This window comes from Oryzias latipes, chromosome 9 (genome assembly GCF_053564925.1).
Source record: "Oryzias latipes strain Hd-rR chromosome 9, Olatipes_Hd-rR_3.1".
NCBI lineage: Eukaryota > Metazoa > Chordata > Actinopteri > Beloniformes > Adrianichthyidae > Oryzias > Oryzias latipes.
This window is the reverse complement of record NC_136245.1, coordinates 27,206,910-27,227,614: the sequence shown is the minus strand read 5'-3', so window position 1 is coordinate 27,227,614 and position 20,705 is coordinate 27,206,910. Positions and strand designations below refer to the sequence as shown.

General features: G+C 39.6%; 1 protein-coding gene across 2 annotated transcripts in view; it reads left to right on the top strand.

The window, feature by feature from the left end:
- Positions 1-20,705, top strand: part of efna5b (ephrin-A5b) — a 90,868-nt gene that overhangs the window by 42,775 nt on the left and 27,388 nt on the right. The window lies entirely within an intron of this gene.

The following is a 20,705-nucleotide window of genomic DNA, read 5'->3' as shown; positions in this document are numbered from 1 at the left end:
CCTAAGCTATTACCTCAAGGACAAGGGGCAGCGGCCTCTGTGAGCAGAGTTTGGCTTAGTATTCATTTACGTGTCCTAATGTTATGAATCCTTCCCAGGTTTTATCATCTTCAAGAGTTTTATGCATTCTTTGTATCCACCAGACATTTATAGAAATTGTTCTTTGTAACAATGGTTGACAGTTTAATTTCAGGAGGATTGTTTGGTGTTTTATTTTTTGCCATTTTATTTTGCCCTAAATGTTGCATATGCCCTTACATTTTATTTCCAATGCTAAATATGATGAAATATTATGATCCTTATCTTTGTGTACTTCATTTTAAATTTGTGCTTTCTTGTCAACTGCATCTTGTTTTTGTGCATTTGTTCCTCTTGTGAAGAGGGTTCACTTAAAGCACAACTAGGTTTTCCTTAGAATCAAAGTTCTTCTCTGCTGTCCTGTAAGTTCTGTTCATTGAATTAGCATTGTAAATAAATGTGCCAGTCAGTCGGTAAGGTAAAACAAAATCTGTAAATATAAACAATTTCACCCTTGATAGTTTTATTTACTCAAACAGGAAATTTGAGAAAATTCAATCAGTGCATACGATTGTTCTGTTAATGAGTTCATTATTTCCTTTTAAGAGTGCAAACATTTTAATCATGGGGCGGTCGTGGTTCAGAGGCAAAACGGTTTACTTCTCATCGAAAGAGCACAGGTTCAGTTCTCACCTTGCCTGCCCATGGGTCAAAGTGTCTTTGGGCAAGACACTGAACCCCACATTGATCCTGGTGGTCACAGGTTGGCGCTATAGTTCGGCAGCGGAGCCGCCGTCAGTGTGCGAATGTGTGCATGCATGGGTAAATGGGACTGTGACTGTAACGCAACTTGGGCCCTCTAAGAAGGAAGTAAAGCTCTATGTAAGTATACGCCATTTACCATTTAATCAAACACTTCTTAGCTATTTTCAAACCATTTAAAAAGATTCATACATTTTAGATATAAGGTTTCTTACTAAGGATTAGAGTAAAATATAAACCACTAAACAAGTTCCTGCAACCACAAGTCTACAAAGTCAGGCATCAACCTAGGCATTTACTTGGAACAAACCCAAACACTTTAATATAAAAACTCACTGGCGGCCTCTTTATGTTTGTTCTGAACTTTTTCGACACCAAGGATCCAGATAAGTGAGTCTGTGAGGAACTGAGGTTTGGCTGATCTATGATGAGATCAGCTGATTTCCCTCACCTGACTGTGTCACTGAGATCAAGCAGCTTGCTGCAATGTTCTTAGAGGTGTAAACTCCTGCATGGCTGCTTTTACACGAGTGAAAATCCTTGATTGTCCCTCTATCAATCCATAGTTGAGGTCATTACCTATCTGATTTCTAGCGCAGATAAGGTTTTTTTAAAACTCCCTTTACTCTGGAATCGGAGCAGCTACAGTGTGAACTGTTTTGACATTTTTTTTACGCTCAGTTGCAACCTGACATTAACATCCTCCTCTTTAACAACACTTTTCCATGCAAGATGAAAACAAATTGTCTTTATCCTTTTCACATCATCCGTGCAGCATTTACTAAAAACATAGACTGTGAACGCATTCCTTCTCTGGCAGCTGACTTGAATCCTGAATGTTCTCTTTTGTTGCAAGTGAGATAATGTGCCAAACTCATCCGTACTTATTGTAGGGATCTTATGAGCTATAATTTGATAGAAAAAAATGCAGAATTGTATGCTTTGACAATTTTTTGTTTTGTTTACTTGTCCCCCTGAATGATACTGACACCTTAAGACTGAACACATAACCTCAAACACTGGCAGATTAACAATCCAACCAGCAGATGTAGCCTGCATGGTGACCTTAATTACAACCAGCACTACCCACATATCTCTTTTTTTCCTCCAAAAAAAGTTGTTTCCTGTCCTCTTGAGACAGGCACAGTCCTCCATCATCGGCCAGAAAGCTTCATAAACTGGTTAAAGGTTTTTCACAATCACTTCTCACAAAAGCTGTGGCAAAACAAAATGAATTCCCACCACATAAATCATATTAGTCTGTGGCCAATTGCAATCTGATATGGAAAGGCACGGCAGTGTGAAGAGGGAGCCACTTGAATATGGGGAAAAATAAAAACAGGACATGTCCATTTTTACGGCGGAGCTAGGAGTGCTGCGTCGTTTGCCCAAGACATTTATCTTTTCTTTGCCGTGTGTGAGCCGTTAGCACACTTATGGGGGTCTAATGAACAGTAATTTCATATGGAAAAAGATTAGTTGGGCAGTGCAATCAGGCATCTTGTTTCAAAACTTCATCCCCAGGTAAACCCACTCACACATACCCATAGTAATTCTGTAAATGCACACTGAGAAAATGTCTTTGGCTTCTATCTAGGTAACTAATTATTCCTTTTTTCATTAAATGGGTAAATCAGATTCTAATTACTTGACTGTCATTCATCGGCCAGGGAGGTGGAGGCTCTGAGCATGTGTTGGTATGTTTTCCTCCGAGTGTGTGTGTGCATCTAATAGCATATGCTCTCCTCTCTGTCCCCAGGGTGAGGTAGAGGTCTTCAGTAATTACTTTTGTTGCATCAGGAAAGAATGCCGGTGGAGAGAAGGAAGGAAAAAAAAAGAAGGAACCAATTTGGCGTGAGACCTTTGAATAAAGGTTTTTCAGACATCTGAAATCTGCAGGTTATCCAAAAAATAGGTATCTTCCGACTCTGCAAGAACAAATACAGAAATTATTTTTTTTTCTTTTATAAAAACAAAACAAAAACATGTAGGTGTGATAAGTGCTAGTCAAATTTTATGCATGGAAAGTTTTTCAACTTTTGATAGCTTGTAAGCTGTAATTTGCTATCTTTGTTTCCAGTGACTCCAGGAGCCATTTAAGGAAAATCAGCATTGTGAGCGTTGTAAAGCATGAAGCATAGCTTTACTGTCTGATTGGTCCCCAAGAGATTCACTGCTTTAGTGGCACACTTTTTAATGTCCAACCCTTGACCATCTTTGAGAACTGTGTGACATCACCCATGGAAAATGGCTTACTTCCAGCTCCAACCAAATTAAGTCAATTTAGTCGCCATTTTTTTTCATTACGGGCACTGCCATGTTGGAGCCAGATGACAACAGTAAACACTGATTGGTCCGAGTTGGTCTGAGTCATTGTTTCTATGACAACCACTCTCACCAATCACGAGTGAGCTTGTTGGAAGTCTACACCCCTTACACCAAAAGCAGGCTTTGGAGAATCTGTCAATCAAACACTTTCAATGTTCAACGAGAGACCGCCTACTTTTATTGAGGCATCTGATTGGCCAGTTCATAACTTGAATAACTTGGACCACAGAAAAAATGTCAGGGGAAAAAAAGATTAGGAAGAGTGAAAAAAAGGGTATCAGAGCAAAAATGATAATTCTGACAAACAGAATGACTGAGTAACAGCTGTTTATTTCTCAATCAAAGTCTGTGGGATTTTGGCTTCTTGGAGCCAGCAGGTAGTTCCTGTGTGGAACCCAAAGGAGGAGGATTCACTCAGTCCAGTTTTTATAAACGGTCAGCGGTTCCAATAACAGGCCCTGGTTCTTTACTAAACTTCAACTACTAAGAAAATTGGTTACATGTACACGTCTATAACAGGCTACCTGAGTTGCTTCAGAAGTGAACGTTTTCCCGGTCTGATCGCTTGCAGTGCTTCTGTTTGTCCAAGCTTCATTTTAATTAGTTGAGTTGATGCAAAACACTTCAGAAATTGCTATCTCACCCAGAAAGATAAACTTGAAGTCATCAAGAATTCCAGCCTTCAACGACCAAACAAGTTAACTGAGGTTTTCCATCACTAAGCCTTGTCCAGAATGCCAATATTCCTTACTGCTGATTCAGATTCCAATCCCAGCTCTGGCTCCTTCTGTCTGGGGACCTTTGAAAGATTTGTTTGGGAGGCTTTTGAAATGTGCAGGACTTCTGCCATTGACTTTGTCTTCTCTGCCTTCATGCTGATATTGGTTTTAATTGTAATGCTGAGAGGGACGGGGGTGTTTTTTGAGAGTGTGCATATGCATGTGTCCCATGTGTTTCAACAAAACAGAGTAATTGTATGCAGTGGTGGGAATCTGGAATTCAACTAACTGTGAGCAAAACATTCCTGCATGATGTTCATTTCTGAGCATTTCCACTCCTTTTCTTTCTCTCCAACACTTTCTGCAATTTATGCAAACACACGCTTCCACTTAAGGTAACTAACGAGACAGAAGGTTTTATAGAGACTGTATGGGTATTCACAGGTTTGACCGATTCCTTCTTGATTCAGGTAAAGATAAATTAGTCCTTGTGGTCATGCTTGAAATATCTTTGCATGAAAAATTTTCTTTAGTGTCCAACATGAGTAATGGAACGAGGAAAAAAAAGTAAAATGAGTGTCTGCTCTAACTTTGGTGTTTTTTTTTGAGCAATACTTAAAATATTTAGAAACCAATGCCAGTTTATTTAAATCCAGTCTGCCCAACCATAGACTAGAGAAAACCTTTAAACCATACATTAATTTGCTTTTCTCCAACTTCTATGTACATATTGTTTAGATAGAAGGGCTGGCTCACAACTTGCTTGTGTGTTGACTCCATTTTTTAGTTTCAGAACCCGTGCAACTTAGGGTTTGACTCCAGTCCAGCCATGCCTGTTTTTGATTAGGAACCCACAGGAAAAAGAGGAACTAATGAGCATTAAAGGGGGCTATAGGTCTACCACAGCGACTTTTAAAAAGGGTGATTTTCAAAACAAGGTCTGAGTCACTGTGTGAATAGTCAAAGGCTTTTATTTAACAATGTTCCCCAGCTTGTTCAAACCAGGCAGCAACCTCTGGAATATAGAATGAGGCCAAAGGAAAACCTGTAAATCCCGCACTTCCTTAAATGGCCTCCTCAGGCATGCTAAGCTTCAATATTATTATCAACAGACTGCTGCACAAAACAGCCTATACAGCCAGCATATTTTTATATAATTAAACTGTCAAAAAATATATCAGGGGTTACACAAAATTAAGGGGTTGACCAAATGACAGCTGATCTGTAAAGTGTACGCTTGTTTCAAAGCAAAAACAGTGCTGATGTTAACGCCTGTCTTATAACTACTACCTAAAAAAGGCACCATAGTGTCCAGGTTTTTACTTTGAGTTCTTTGCTGAAAATGCTTTTATATGAAAAGGCGTTTGGCAGATTGAGTAATTATGCTCATTTTTATATTGTGCCATTTCTTAGAAGAATCATTGCAAACACTGTCAATCAATTCAGATGTGTTTATGAGAAAGCTGTCCTTTTAATTACAGCTTTTGTTCTGGGTATTTTTTGAAAAAGTTTTGTCTTATTGTCTTTATTTAAATCAACTGTTTTCGTAAATGACCTTTTTTTGTGGACATTTTATTCTATTGTGAGTTCTCTGGTTGGATGAAGCCAGCTCACCACATCTTGCTGCTAAGTTTGAACCCTTTTATATTCGACAAAAAGATGATTTAAACTGCTCTTTAGAGGGGAACATGTTTTTTTTTCTTTTTTTGGACAAGCTTTGAGGTTTAAAACAGTTATTTTATTACTGACATTTTCTATATGTCCAATCTAATGTAAACACAGACATTTTTTTCTGTCTTCACCAAACCCGATTCAGAGTGAATCTTAGCCATTCCTTTTTCATGGCAAAGAGGATGACATGGGAAGCCAATATCCATGTCTATTGTGTATCTGGATTTACTATTCATTCTGTCTATATTTGACATGTGTGCATTGCTGCTGCAGCGGTGTGGGTTTGTGTGCTGGTGGTGTACAGTAAAGCATCATCAGTGCTGAACAATCACATCAATCACAGGAGACGAGCTGACATCTCTCCTCACTAATTTGCTTTGTTCCTGCTGGCTCTAACTGCAGACTGGGCTCTTTAAAATGAAGGCTTACACTCACCTCTTTTTCAAAAATAAAGAGTATTCTCCTGGCATGCTGTAGGATGTATTCATATTTCTCCTCCTCAACATTGTTGGTAGAGTATTTTTTTCTGTTTGTGTGTTTCTGTGCACAGCTGGAGTTGTACGCTCTGATGCGATTGTGTGTAAATGTAACGGATTTCAGGCTCATCCTTGGTGGCTCTCTGCCTGTTGTGTCTGAGCCAGTGCTTAGCGTAGTGATGAGTGGACCCCTGATGACAGGAACTTCAGATTACAGGCTGCGCTGAACTTCTGACCAATTCAGTCATGAGGGACTGCCCATGTTGGGGACGTGATGCTGATGGCCAAAAGGGCAGATGTAATAAAGTTGTGAGCGGTACCTTTCAGCTCAACTTAAAAAAAATGCCTTTAAGAGCTGTGGAATTTTGTATCGTTGTCTTCTTTTTTTTAATTTAATTTTTAATAGAAAAGCAGATAAAGGCCACAAAATTAAATCTTTTATGTTGTATATTTAGGGACATTTTAAAATATTTCTCTGTTTTATTTGTGAGTTCTCTAAATGTCTGGTAAAATTGCTCAAATGCAAAATGTTCAGTTTGACTTAAAAACAAAAGCACCAGGTTGTGCAGATTTTGAACTTGTCCTGAGGCACCTGACAGAGCTGGAGAGGATAATGAAGGGCAGGTCTGCATTTGTATTTGCACTTCCTTGGAGTGCAGTCAGACCAGTTACGACAGGCTTTTATAGTTCGTTTAACAGAGACGGTATTTTAAAGGTGAAGGGATGGGCTTAGTGAAAAGTTATATATACAAAAAGAAAATAGAATTTCAAGGCCACACTCTTTTCTTTTTAGAAATCGGATCAAACTGCATTTCATCTTGTAAGCCTGCCATTCCGTTTGAGTGTTTGGGTCCCAAAAGCTTCTGTTTTCTGCACATTTAATGCTTTGTTTCTCATCTCAGACCTTTTGCATATAACTATTCTATTCAGCACATAAGGAAATGTTACTTTTCCTAGATTAAAACTTAATCCCAGAAGTTTCAAGTGCTATTCAATTTGATAACAATGCAAGCCACCTGCTAATCTCTGCCAAGCTTTTTGTTGAAAACAAGATCAGTATTAATAGCAGTAAACAGTATGTCGCCTTAAGGCTTACACCAAGAAACAAACATCTGTAGAATGTGAATGGTGCCTATATCAGACCTGTGGAAGTCCATTAGCTATAGGTAAATTCACAGACCACACAGGGTGAGGATCAGTGTCACCCCTGCATGTGTGTGTGTGCGTGCACACATTTCTGTGAGACTACATCATGCCTTTTTCTTGATAAATGGAGTGTGAAGGGATTATGCTGATTCAGTTCATAACTGGGGCACGGTGACACAGCCAGTATGTAGGTGAGTGACGTTGTGTTCGAATGTCTGTGTGCGTCCTTGCAGAGCTGTTTGGCACACAGACAGGTGAATGGAGACGCTTGAGCAATGCAAGCGTCCGGGTCCTTTGTCCTCTTTGTCAAAGGCAAACATGACAGAGAGCTGTCATCAATCCCCTTCTCTAATCTTATCTAAACTACACCTGAAAGCAAAGGAGGAGTAGAAGGGTGTGCAGGGAAGAGAGGAAAAGAGGTGAACAGAGATAGAAATGTACTATATCAAGGAAGAAATATGTTTATTTCATGTTTCATAACAACTTTGGGACTTTTATAAAAAAAAAAAGCAAATTAAAACAATTGAAAAATTGATTAAAGCTACAAATATGGACAAATTAGACAGTAATGGATATAGCAGCCTAGCAAATCTGCGTAAAATTCAAGGCATTGTTGTGATTTTATAATCAGGTCTGGAGATGTTTCCCAGAAAAGAAATCAGCGTGTCAACTCATTTAGTTTCCAAGGAGGGCCGTCTCTGGAAACAATCAAGGTAGAGATATGTGTTGAGCAACACCATAAAGTGGATTTCTGTTCAATGCTGTATCATTTCAATCCCACGTTTTATTTAAATAAAAAAAGTTAAAAGTAGACATATCTTGTAGCTTTTAAAAGGATGCTGCAAAATATGGAAAATAAAAAACACATCCACAAAATTGTGCACCCTCACTGACCTTTTAATTTGCAAGTTCAGGTTCATTTGCAAGACTGAACATGAGTTTGGTCATATTTTAAAATCTCTGGTAGAGTTCATAACCACGCAAATTATCTATCCATCCATCTTCTTTCAGTCATCCTTCCTTGCCTTGAGGCTGAAGGATAAAATGATTCAGGCAAACAAAATGTAGATTTTAGTGTGAACATCTAATAATACTTACAAAAATTATGTGATTTAGAGAAAATTTTACTAGTCAATAACATCAAGCAATTGTTTTTTGCTCCAAAAATCTTGGTGTTTTCTATGATCAAGCAGTAGAATTGACCATCCAGAATGCACCGTGCATCTTCTGGCTTATTTGCAGTCCCACTGAGCGCTGCATCATCTGACCTTGAGATGAACTTGCTGCAATGTCCACTCCTGGGATGATAGATTGAATGTTTTTAATTTGTGAGGGATGTCCAGATATTTTGAAGAAAAAAAAAACGTTTTTTTTTTTAGGAAAAACATTTTTTAATTGGCTTTTTATAGTAATTTCTGTTGCCAAATGTTTACTTAATTAATCTGATGGTCTTTTAATGAAAACCCTTAACATTAACAGCAGAGCAAACCAGTGCTCTTCTACTACTTCTAACGCAATTCTCATTCATTCACTGACACATTTTTTCATTCATTGCAATTGTGTCTTTTTTTTCATGTAGCTGTGTTTTCAATGGGTATCTCTAGTAGAATTAAGTCTTGCCATCCCAGGGAAACGTACCGGAAAAACAGTCCACAACAAGGTGATTTTGTGGCACCTTTCTAAGCAAATCTGTCTGTCATCAGGTCTCTCAGCCTAGGCTCCTGTTGCCTGCTGATGAAACAAGATTATCCCTCTTATATCTCATTATTTAGCTCTCAAAGCCGGCTTCCTCCCTCATAACGGCTGCATTACTGCTTCACTTTCCGGTCTCAAAGGACATTCAACTGCTTGTGACAATGATTGGAGGTTGTCCACCATTTTGCAGAAGAGAAACATGGCCTCTCCATGCTGCCCACACTTGGTTGTAAACCACCTATTGGTGCATGGATTTTACGGATTTAAGCTAATAAAATCAGGGGCTTCATGAGCAAAGAGAGTGAGTTAACGCAGATGAACAGTCGTTCATTGTGTTTTACAGCTGTAAGAGTTCAGATTTTCTTCCTGTGTTGTGGAGTTCCAGTCAACGCAAGAAAGAATTCAGTGCAGTAATCTTTGACAGCATTATTGATGTATGGAGCCTTATCTAAATGAGGATATGGGGCTTCTCGGAAAATTTGTGTTGTTTTACTTGCCTCTTGTCAAGAACAAAACAAGCTGACAGATAATCACACCGCATTCCTGGGGCTGCTCAGGGCTAAAGAGGAGCAGAGGACAGATAGGAAGTGGAAGATTTGATGGATGATGCCGACGTTTGTTCTTGGAAAACAGACAGAATATATAAGCCTTCCTTTTTCTCTTTGTTCTAACCCCCTGTGGTTCTCTCACTCATATTTTGGTTTCTATGTGTGTTTTCTTGGTCTTGAATCTCAGATGCAAACACGAAAAATGGAGCACGGAAGGGTATTTAGATGCGCACACAGCAGTTTGTAGCAGTTTGAGTGTTGATATGGAGTCCAGTGAAGCTAGCCAGCGATCTTCCATGCTTTCATTAGAGTTGGTTTAGAACTTGAATGCGTCTCAAACCACTTTTCCTGAGCACCAAACCACGGCCAATAACCAACGGCAGACAATAGGCCTCCTGTACCTCCTAACATCACAAGTGTCTGTATTGTTTGATTATTTCCAACTAAAGTTCCACATGTTGAATCGGATGAATCAAAATCTTGACACCAAAGTGCCAATGAAGCGTTGCACAGAGAGACGAGAGCAACAGATGTTCCCTGATGTTCTGACAGCTGACTGTCAGCTTGATGTGAAAAAGCTATTAGACTCTTCCTCATGTATTTTAAAACGTCGATTCTATTCCCAGCCTTCGAGGGCTACAAATCAGCAAATATTTGATTTGCTGATGTTAGAAAACAGATTTTTTTTAATCTTTCTATCAACTAGCTATATTCTTAGGACAAACAAAAGGATTAGTAAACTTTTGATTCTGCTATAGATGCCTGCTTGTGTACCTCGTTTTCTGTTGTTGTGCACATGCTTCCGTGAGTGTGTGCATTTGTGTGCATGATGGAGTGTGAGACAGTAAGCTGATTGGCCATATGTCTGCACAAATGAGCTCTTTATTTAATAAGGCCGCTGATCTAAATTGTGATTACTGTCAACATTTAACCGTGGCCCTCCCTGCCAGATGGTATTTGGCAATATATCACAGTGATGAGCTCTCTCGGTTTACTCTTTACTCATCACAGGATCATCCAGTGCAAATTAGAAAGTGCTTTACTTTTCAACTAAACTGTCTTAAACCTCCTAGTCATGTGTCCTTTTGAATTTTATTGAATAAGTGTTTCAATCATCCTGTGGATTTCAGCTAGAAGGTTTTGTGTATTTGAGTTGCACTGCAGGGTAAACTGGCAGCTGGGTCAGAGACTTCAGTGTTTCCAAATGCAGACATTTTTACATTACCGAGGTGGGTTTCCATCTCCGCATAGGCTGATTCCACCACATCCGCCTGCTGACAACACAGGATCACTGATGAAAATGTCAGGCGTGTTTGTTAATGGCTGGGCCGTCCCATATGAAGTCAGGTGCACGGGGAGCCAATTAAACAGAAGCACAGCTGTCTCATTACACAGGTGTCTTACAGGCACTTTTACAAGGGAACAGAAGTTTTCAGGATGTGGAGACGAATTTAATAGTCAATGATACGTGCACATGCACATCCATCTTTGGTTTATGAGCCTGGCTGCATAGAAGGATGATGAATAAGTTGGATATAATGACGGGGACAAAGCAGAGCAGTAAGGCAAAGTGGAGCGGCATATGTGGCGTGACAGATGTTGAGCTTTAGTACAGCGACAAGACTAAAGAAGACTCTCAGGCATTTCTCTAATTCAACTGTTTTGTTTATTTTTCTACACTGGTAATGGGTAAAACTTTAAAAGTCTAACAGATTTTGCAAGTTGAAAAAAAAAGACCATTTAAGAATCCTGAAAAGTCCAAAACATGGGTGAAATCGATTGTGTCTGACGTAGAAAACAATAGAAGATATCTCTTGCTTGTCCTTGCAGACCTTTCTTTTCAATCTTTTTTTCGAAACTGAAAGCCCAACAGTAGAGCTGGTGTTATTTATGGTTTTGATTTTATTTTTTCATTCCTTGAGCGCTTTGCTTGCCTCAGTTGCTTCACCCCGCAGCAGTCCAGACACTCACTGATTTGGACTCCACATAGATGTCTGGGGAGAGGTCCTTTCCACGCAGACAGGTGCAGATAATGAAACTCAGACCATGCTCACTCGGACAGTCACAGCGGGACAGACACACACAGAAACACAGAATTGCTCCAAGACGGTTAAACCTTTCTGTCATTCTGGTCTGTCTGACTGAAGTGGGATCTTTTGTTTTTGCTTTTTTTCTGAGTTTTCAGCCCGACTCTCGCTGAGCCTTCGTCTCCGTGTCGGGATCCCTTGATGGGGGTTAAGTACTTAGGTTAATTGCAGCTCTAAGTGGTGCCTCCAGTGCAGCTAAATATGAAATGTTCCGCACCACCCTTAATGTTCTTTATTATTTCATTATTATTGTCATCTGTTCTTTTTAGTTTCAAAGCAGCCTTTTGGCATAAACAGCAGGCTCATCTCCATCCCACTTCTTTCTTTTTGCATGAAGCAGCACAGTATTGTATCACTTTTAAAAGCTGCTGAAGATGCTAAGATAAGTCAAAGTTGTGCAAATATCTAAACCACACCTTTTTACTGTAAATCATTGCATTGCTTTAGAGTGACTGGGGATCAACACCGAACAATGATGGACTAGTTCTCTCTGTCTTCTATCTGATCTTTGTTCACCTTTGGGTGTTGTAAAGACAGGCAGCAGGCAGGGTTGTAGGGGTGTGGAATAGGACGCAAATGAATACCTCTACGTGCTATTTTTGGGAGTGTAAATGCTTCTTTTTGATTGGCTGTTGACCTTGTCAATAACTCTTCTCTCTGTCAGAGTAACATAAATCTTTGATCTTTGTTTTCATTATAATTCTAGACTTATTTTTCTAGGAAGCTTTGAACTTTAAGAGTTTAAACAAGAGAGAAAAGTGTGAAAATGTTCATGTCTGAGTGTAAAGTGTGTAGTGATGGGTTTTACAGCCTGAAATCATTTTCCTACTTTGTGGATCTCACCTATGGCGAGTTATTTATGGAACGTAACTCCCGCGATAAATAAGGGAATAAACTGTGCAGCTGCCACCTCCATGTGGGGTTGTTGAAGGACCCGGTTGGAACGTTTTGTCACTGTTCCAGTTTATTACATCAGTATGAACCTGCTTGTAGACATCATCAGAGCAATTATGGATGACCAAACTTGACATTCACAACTGTTTGTAGGAAAAAAACTAAATTCTTTTAGAGGGTGGTGCTTTGTGAAAGTCCAGCCCAGGACTTTCCAATCAGTTGACATGTTTTACCCTATAAAACTCCTGTGGTTCTGTGTGTGGTAACTGATATCAATCTTTTACACTTTTGTGTAACTGTTGCAATTTTGAAAAGGGAATTGAAAGACTTCGGCACAAACGGCAAGCACATGCAGCAATCCTTCTTTTTACATTCTCCCTAATGTCTTGTCTGTCGCTCAGACATACTGATCTGTTCGGCTCTTTAGATCTAAACTTAGTCGCAAACAAACACTGTCGAGAAGCAATAATTAAAGTTCTTGATAAAGATCCCTGCGGCTGAATAAAGGTTTATATGAAACTGTCTGTAAAGATGATATACAGATAAACATTGCAAATCAAAACAAGTCAAGTCAATTTCAACAAACTGACTTTATGCTACCAAAATGTAGTTGCCTACTGACATCCTTTAACAGATACAATACTATATACATTTCTTTACTTTGATTGTAGTCAGTAAATCCCAAACAGATAGTAAGTTCCAATCTTAATACTTTTTGTAAAAGGCAAATCATTAATTTACACTGTTTTTGTTGAGCAACTAAAGCAATTTTCACATTTCTTTTCACTTTTTCTCGTGTTTTTCTGCTGTATGAAAAGTGTCTTGTAGTGATGGAGGGTGCCGTTGACCCAGCTAGCTCCTTTCATCTTTCTTGTGGTTTTGAGTGATCTTCTTCCAGTTGGAAGATTGGTGGTTTGATCCCCAGCCCTGTCATATGTTACTCTGTCCTTGGGCAAACCAGTGACCCCTCACATTGCCCTCGATGTAATTGCAGAGAGAAGGAACTGCATTCTGTATTCATTCATTAATTTTCCATACCTGCCTGTAGTCGTGTTCAGGGTCACGTAAGGGTTGGAGCCCGTCCCGTCTGTCATTATGGGAGAAACACAATTGGGGCAGTTTTGTCCTGCAAAAATAAATGAATGACTAAAGGAAAAAACATCTCTAAAACACCCACAGGTTAATTATAATATCCACGATCCATGATCAACACATTCTACAGTACTGCTGGTTGTATTCATGCATTTGAGATTAGATCTATATGCCTTTTTAGTTCATATATCGGAAGCGTGCAGCTGCACTCCTGAAAAGATTTACTGTAGCTTTATTTGTAAGCTGCACAGCATCCCCTCTCCCCTTCTGTCAGTTTCTTTGTCATCCGGTACTTACTGTCATTCCACCTCCCTTCCTGTTGGTCTTTATTTGCCTTTGTTTCTTACTTCATCTCCACACAGCCTTGCTCTACCTTCTTTCGCCTCTCTAATTCTATTCATGGGAGCCGCACACTCCATCATTCTGTCTCCCTATATCTCTGTCTGCCCTTCATTTTCTCTACACCTTTCTGCACCAGAGAGGGATGGAGGGAGGTGTTTGCGCGTGGGGGTGGGTTGAAGAGATGGACAGATTAGGTGACAGTGATAAGCGATCGATCTCAAGGCCAAACAGCCCAGGAAGAACCCCCCCATGCCTCCCTGCTTTGTTTCCCCTCACCTCTACTCTTAGTCTTCTTCTCCACGCTCTTCATTCATCTGCTCCTCTTCCCTCTGCTCTTCCTCTCCAACCTTTGTTCCTTTTAAACTGACAAGGGTTCATTAAGGAGCCACTTTGTGTGTATAAGGGCATGTAAGTGTTTGCACGCGCATGTGTGTGCGCACTCACGTCTGTCTGCTGAGTTGATAAGTCATGAAGGATAGCTCCCAGAGGTATCCCTAAAGAGCTTTTAGTGGCTTGGGGGCGCACACGCAAACACACAATCCTGCGCACAAACACACACAGTCCTAATGAGGACATTTTTTTTTCTTTTTAAAGCACAAAACACTCGTTGGTGATTTTTGGACAGCCGTCTAAGCTTTTTGCTTCATGTTAACCTACCTGTTTTAGCTTTTGTTGGGTTTCTTCATTAAACCCACGAGGCAAAAGGAACACCACACATATGGTCTTTCATCAGATGCTTCACCCTTGCCACCCCACCCCCCCATCATCCCATGTGCCTCAGAATCTGCCTGCCACAGCATATGGCCCTAACGAGGTTGTCTATTGATCAAGTGATGCTCTTTGTTCTGGACACTTAAATGGACCTTCAGCAACTCTCGCCAGGCCTTTATGGGAGTTGTTATGGCTTTGGCCTGATTACAATAGAGGCACTTAAAATGTTCAATGCCTGATGTTTTATGCTGGAACACACTCAGTTTCAGGGGAGTGCATCTGCTATATTACTGTGTCCACCAAGCATGTGTGTTTCCGTTTTTTTTTCTTGTGATTTGCACTAGCTGTTGGTATGTTTTTGTTTGGTCGAAGTGTCGATGATGGAAACCAGGGAGAATCAGACAGAAGGTTTTCAAACACAATTCAAGTTAAATTGACCTTTTTATCTTTTCGTGTTCTTTCCTGAAATACGAGTCAACAGAATGTGGTCTCTTCTGTTTCATTCTGATCTGTTAAAGAAACTATGTCCTCCGTTCATCTTTTTACATATATTTTAAAAGCGTTCTAGTGGTCTTTAAATGATGATTATGCCATTTTTTAGTCTAAATCAAAAAACCTGTGTTGTTTTCTAGGACATAGTTTCTGCAGAGTGGTGGTCCTTCACTAAAAATTTGCCTCTGAGATTCTCAAAGCAATCCCACCCTTTTCCACTCTCGCTCTATCCTCTCAAAAATAATTCCAATCATTCCCTCTGATCCATGGAACCTCTGCTTCAAATCTTCTGCTCACCAGTAAATGCACTGACTCAGAGAAGATGAAGTATGGGAACGTCATCGGTGTCATGTTCCTCTGTGTTGACCAACAGTCAAGATGCAGCTTTTAGTTTTGTAGTGTTTTGTGAAACACTGATTGTTTTTTGCTCTTCTTCGATCTAGTGTCATCTGTCAGATTTTCCTAAATGAGACACAAGTGCTCTCCTAGTTTAACAGATGCTTCTTCTCTCTGCCTCATTCACTCTCTTTCCCATGAGCAGATTGCAGCAAAACAGTATGAAGTCAGAGCCTGATATTAAACCCCACCCCTGTTTATGCCTCACACTATATACTGAACCATGGAGATGGTCAATTTGATTATAGCATGCAATTTTCCATGTTTAAAAAATATTTCTTCACTTTCCCATTTCCCCATTTTTCAAAAAACGTGCTGTTTGTTCTAACACCCTTAGAGAGTTCTTTTGTTCCCTCTAAGAATTACAATGTTTGTGTTGGAGTGAACAATCTTTTCCTTCTTTTTTATCATGATCTGTCTTGTGCTCACTCCCCAAGTATCTCTCTTATAATTTTTCTCCTCTCTGTAATCTAAACAGCAGTTCCACAATATTTATGCAAAATCATTTTCTTATCTCAGTGGGTGGAATAGAAAGAAAGCATTTACGTGTAAAAGCAGGGAGCAGATACATTGCAGCTGTGCAACACAAGGTACTCTCATGGTAAGAAGAAGAATTAGCCTGTGATTCAATTTGCCTCTGAATTGATTCCTAACACCTGTGGGAGGAGTTTCCCAACCCTGCACTGCTTCCCCTGCCAACTTGATATGGAGCGTCTTTTTGCACATGCGGTGCATGCACTTGACTAATGCCTCAACTGGGACATCTCTGCCAGGCATCTGTGTCTCTGTGATGAAGGGGCCCCTGCTGTGCCATGATGGGGACATCAATACCAGGCGGTTTGGGCTTTCGACACACTACTATCAGACTGTGGAGAGAAAGCAGCAGGTGGAATAAGACACACAATTGATGACAGGCAAGAGGAAGAGCAGTGGACAGAGTGATTATTGTTGTAAATGGATATCTGAACCTTGGTGTTGCATTAAACACAGAGAGAGAGGTTGAACTTGAGGTGGTTTACTTTGAAAAGCCAAGTAACGTGAAATAAGTTAGGCTCTTAATGATTATTTTAGCAGTATCGTATATACTATGTGTGGTCCAACATGTGGTTCTCATTATGATGAGGTAATAATTGGAGCTTCTTTTTATGGGAATTGGTTAAAATGACTCTTTACAAGCTCTCGCTGCAGAAAGTTGTAGCATGTGGTGAATGTGCATTATGGGGAGCTGAAGCAGGAAGTGCTGACAGCCAGCTCAGGTCAGGAGATGAGATGAAGGAGACAGCTGGAAAGAGAAGTGTGTGCTCTGGGATGGATAGACCCAAGGACAGACGGCATTCACCAACTGCACTAACTTTAGACCACACATGTCGCTAAAGCTCCTAAAACTTGTCCACAGCGTGTCACCACATGCTCCCATAAAATCCCCCCTTTGTGTATGTATAAGTGTGCATAATTTTCGTGTGAGCGCTCGTGTGTTGGCAAGCGTCTCTCTGTTTGCCCACACCAACTGGGATGTGAATAAACAACTTAAAGGGCTCAGATTATTTCCTTGAATAACACACCCAATCTATGTGTTGAAGTTTCATTCTTTCCAAAAGCTCATTGTTTCAGTTTCCTGCTATGTGGCGCAAGTTCAAAAGTTCATGAACTCACAGTTGGAAGTGTGAAAAGAATGTGGTGTGTGCCCACCAAGACGTGACCTACAGACCTTGTTTTCGCTCCAAAACGCCTTGGTTCTCTCCACGAGGGAATACTAAACAGGGTCAATTAGTTTGAACAAAGAACTAGTTTTAGTGTGCAAGAATTAGTTATCAAAGTAATCACTTGGGCATCAATGTGTGCGATCACGTACGTTTAGATAATGAAACAGGAGGTTATAATTTGCACATGTATTAGATAACACATTCTTTTTTTGTCTCTGATTTCTTTCGGAATTGTTTTGTTTTTTTAAAAGCGCTTGAGAATCAGAAAGACATTCCACAGCATTTTCTTACACCAATTCCTATAGAATGCACAGAGGCGCATGCACGTAGCTATGTAGTAAGGTCGCCACCCCACATACGCGGCGTGCTTGTAGAACTAATCACCTGTGGCCTAGAACAAAGGCACACTGAACATCTCTAAGCTTGTTTGACGTGACTTAAAGCTTTTTTAAACTGACATAGTTCCTGCTCTGTCAAACTGGGTCTTTTTAATCACAACTGAGTTGGGATCAAAAACAAGGACAGAACTGAGGGCTCTCACTTTGCATTGATTGAAACCGCATGCTGGAAAGCGAAGCAAGCATGGTCTTCTCTAAGGCAAATGTGTGACCATTCTTCACCATCACAATGAAGACGGTGGTATTTTTCATTTCGTTAAAAGCGGCAATTCCTATGCTGGAGGTTGCTGAAGGTGCGTACGAAGCTCCTGCATTGGGATGCAACAATGACTGCAAACCCTGAACAGTGCAGTTCAACTTTCAAGGTTTTGTGTGCACACAAAAGTGTATGCAAAGTTGTTCTTGTGTGTGTTGCGCTCTGTGCAAGCTCATGTCTATATTACGTTGTGACCTCTGACTGTGTGTGTGATTGTGGGCAACACTGGTGTGATATAGAGCAGCAAAGTGCCCTACACACCACTTAACCCCCTGCCTGGGGCCTTGACAGCTTCTCCATGGGAGACTGACCCTGAAGGTCCTGGAAAACGCTTTGTTCATAGCGAACACACACACATATACAAGTTTTCTGCATTAATACAGACACATGCAATGGCCATGCATGCATACACATGTATGAGCACAAGAGTTAAAGGACCACATAGCTTTTAAACAGGCATGAGGAATTAGCAGAGAGGCCCATTTGTCAGCTCCCTGCTGGCAAAATCATTGTCTATCTCCCTGGAGACCCAACTACTGCTCCTTTCTTCGTGACCACCCTGCCATATTTCTTTGCTTCTGTCCTGATGCATGTGTGTGAAATGCATTTCTGTTATTCTAATCAGTTTATTTTATGTTCTTCTGATGTTAAAAGAATGCAAGACTTAAATCTTGCAAAGAACATGAATGCATCACTTTGGCAGCCCGATAAACTGTTTTTATGCGTTTACCACATGTAAAAGACTTGTGGTTGGGAAAAAATGTTTGACTTACCAACCCAAATCTACTGATATTTTCGCAGTACATTCTATATGCATGTGTAGAAACTTTGGTGTTTTGTAGTTGGACCAAATTTTAAAGTTCCTATGTTAAGAACATACTTTACCAGGGAACTGCTCTGCTGTTGTCCCATGAATAACTTTTAATGTTCAAGAAGAAAATGTTTATATGTAGCATAAGTTTTTTTTAACTAATATTGTTTCATTGAAAAAGAATCATGTTGACCCTGCAGTTGTTTCTGGTACACCAAGGTTCCTGTGTTATTCCACACTTCACTCCACAGCCCCCTTAAATAGCCCAAAGACATCAATTAGGATAAGATAAATGGGGAATGTCCCATCTCATTAAAGGAGCAAGTAAAATCTATTAAATTAATTACTTTGCTATATTTACAATAAACTGCAGAACTGAAGAGATGAAGTGTAATAATTATAGCAGAAAAAAACCCACAAAAATCAACCCAGATTTGACATTTGTGATAGAAATCTTCAAAAAAAAAAAAAAACTTTTTGTTAACTTCATGAAAAAAAGGATTGATGCCCAAAAAAAATATTCTAACAGAAATTTGACTGAGATTTTTCTGCACGTGCCAATAAATGCATGCCTGCAGGGGGATTGGCATCTAAATGGATCCTGGAAATGTGAGCACCAAACCAAGAGGAGAAGACAGGAAGCAGTTTAATTCAGTGAGAAACATCGTACTGAAGAAGATAGTTTGCATTTTATCTTTCAGGAAAGTGACAGGTGATATTACCGAACTAGGTAAAAAAAACATTTTGGAGCCTTACCGTTTTCACACCAGCTTGCCCTTGCATGAGTTTACTAATGTAAAGAATTTGAAAGGACTTGTAGGCAAAGGTTTTAAAAAAGAAAAAACAAGAAACAGCTGAATACAAACATGCTCTAACACTTGACTTGAATCTGTACATGAGGTGCAGCAACAGCCGACGACTAAAAATGAGAAGTATTTGTGGAGGAGTCTTTAGAATGTCCAGAAAGGTTTGCAGAGGTTTTTAATTTTCTTCTATAGATAGATTATTTTATCTGCTGAATCAATGAACATTTGAGAACATTGTTTTAAATAAAACGCTAATTAAAATCATCACAAAGTCATCGCATAGATCTCTGTTGATCTGAATTTGGTTTCTGCTAATGAGAAATTAAAAGAAATGTTTGACAACTTTGTCATTGGTTGCAACAATTTACATTAAATTATGATCAAAAATGAGAATCTAACTTTCTAAGGACATGATGCTTTCACATATCTTTCAGTTTTTGCATACAAATTCCTTATCATAATCGTAGGAGAGTTTTAGGTTAAATTATTGTGTCAAAAATAGTTTAATGTTTTCTCTTTTTGAAAAATCTATTTTTGACAATTATCCCTCGGGCTTGGTGGACGGACACAGCGCTTTCTCCACCCTGTCAGGAATGGGTTTACCTAAGGAAACGCTTTTGACTGACCATATGACTCAATGGCCTCCTTCTAGGTGTCATATGCAGGCTCAACCTATGAATTCTATTGTCAGAAAAGCCTTTCAGGCTCTAGATTCGTGCAAGGTAACACAATGCTCACTGTTAGAGGTCTGTGAACTGCAAAAGGGCCAGGGGTTTTCTATAAAAGTGGTAGCATTATAACATTCTGTCATAGCTCCATGGTAACCCACTTGAAGGTCAGTATGTTTGTGTGCATCCTCGTGGGTTTAGAGTATAGATACACACCAAATGAGAATGTCAGTTGATTATGTGTGCTTGTGTGTGACTCCTAATGACTGCTGCAACTGGTGAGATGGAAATGAGCCAGATGCACACTTCTTTTGTGCTCCTCCTTTCAGAGCCGTTTTGAGTTTTTCATCTACATCTCTATTTTTTGATTTAAAAAAAACCCTCATCTTTCATGTTCAATTCTTTTCTTTTTTAGATTTCTATCTTGTCTTTTATGCATTGATTTTATTCCACAATAATTACTGCTTATCTCTGTAGAGACATTTTATCTACTGTATGTCTGGCTTTTTGTTAGAATAACACGAATGGTTAATGTCTGTAACCTAATTTTTTCTGCACGTTGGTTGACTTCTGAGAGATTTTGGCTATATTTAAAGGTTCCAATTATAAATAGCAAAACAACCTGTCAAAAAAATAAAAATAGAAAATTCTTGTAAATGAGCCCGTTTATACATAATCGTCAGAAG